Here is a 1,339-nt window from a genome sequence, read left to right as displayed (position 1 = left end):
CCATGTTCATCTTGGAGTCAATAATGACTCCAAGATGAACAAGTGGTGGCAGTAGTGGCAATCCCCCATAGTCAAGGATGGTCAGTCCCATGGGTCATGTAAAGGGTTGTAGATGAGTCCAGTGATGGCTAAGAAGTTTGACCATAGAACTGGAGACTCTCTAGCAAATACCACAGGTTATGGTTAAAGGAAGGGTTGGACCACAGATTTCTTGATCTTTTTTCCTTTCCTTCCATTTCTGTCATTTTTCTGCCTCCAGAGTGAGACAGTTTTCCTTGAAAGGTAAGATGTACCTTTTCTTGCAAGGCATTGCCATGTAGCCATGTCCCAGGCTGGTTTTTACCACGTTGTAGTGTCAATGCCACAACACACAATGCCCTGTCCAATGTAACTGATGTTGAATAATCAATGCTTCCATACTGGTGGTGTGAGTGTTGTTAAGGACACTGGCATTTGTGCAATGATCCACCCACTTTATGCCAAGGGATCTTCTAAAGGTAGAACTAGTGATGGCATTCCAGGTTTTTCAGATAGTCCCTGTAGGTCACCCAATCTTCACAGCCATAGAAAAGAGTTGGGATTACCACAGCCTTCTATAGTAGGAGATTTGTTCAAGTCCTGATATCATGATCATTGAATGCACGATGATACAGCCTATACTGGATCTCCTCATCAATGTTGGCATTCTTTGAAAGATGGTTGCCAAGGTATGCAAAGTGTTCAACACTGTCCATCTTCTGTCCGTCAATGAGGATCTTTGCTGGGGGAGCCGATTGGCCTGGAGCAGGCTGGTGAAACACCTTCATTTTAAGAGTCGATCCTGGGCACTGGTATGCTTGAGAGAAGCAGTTAAGTAGGTCCTCCTCCATATGTGCAATGACAGCATAATCATTGGTGTACTGAAGTTCCACAGTCAAGGCTGAAGTAACTCTGGTTTTGGCACAGAGGCAGGAGAGATTGAAAGGGTTCCCAACTATCCTGTAGTCAGTGCTGATGCCATGTAGCAAATGTTCATGGATTAGCATCTGATGATAAGGGGGCAGGGAGGGGGAGGTAAAAATCAGATACTGGATTTCTGCCAAGGCAAAGCCTTATATTCTGAGCTCCCACTGATTATACAAGCAAATTGTCTCACTTTAAGTACCTATCCAAGTACCTATGAAGTACCCAAAATACCATTTTTTTCCAGGGATGACTGAAGCTAACTCAAGCTAACTGTCTGTGCCCAACTGGCCTTGAACATCCGGTCACGTGACGCTCAGGCCCGGATGTTCGGTGGTGTTTGTCTGTCTGTCCCCGATGTTCCGAGTGGGTGCCTCCTTCCGGAATAGCCTTTCCC

At 45.5% G+C, this 1,339-nt stretch overlaps 1 protein-coding gene across 1 annotated transcript in view; it reads right to left on the bottom strand.

The window, feature by feature from the left end:
- The window catches only part of XIRP2 (xin actin binding repeat containing 2), a 303,369-nt gene that overhangs the window by 249,483 nt on the left and 52,547 nt on the right, over window positions 1-1,339 (bottom strand). The gene's annotated exons all lie outside the window — the stretch shown is intronic.

The sequence above is a fragment of the Gavialis gangeticus genome, unplaced genomic scaffold (assembly GCF_001723915.1).
Source record: "Gavialis gangeticus isolate Ggan-Ray unplaced genomic scaffold, GavGan_comp1, whole genome shotgun sequence".
Classification (NCBI taxonomy): domain Eukaryota; kingdom Metazoa; phylum Chordata; order Crocodylia; family Gavialidae; genus Gavialis; species Gavialis gangeticus.
This window is presented reverse-complemented; position numbering and strand designations above follow the sequence as displayed.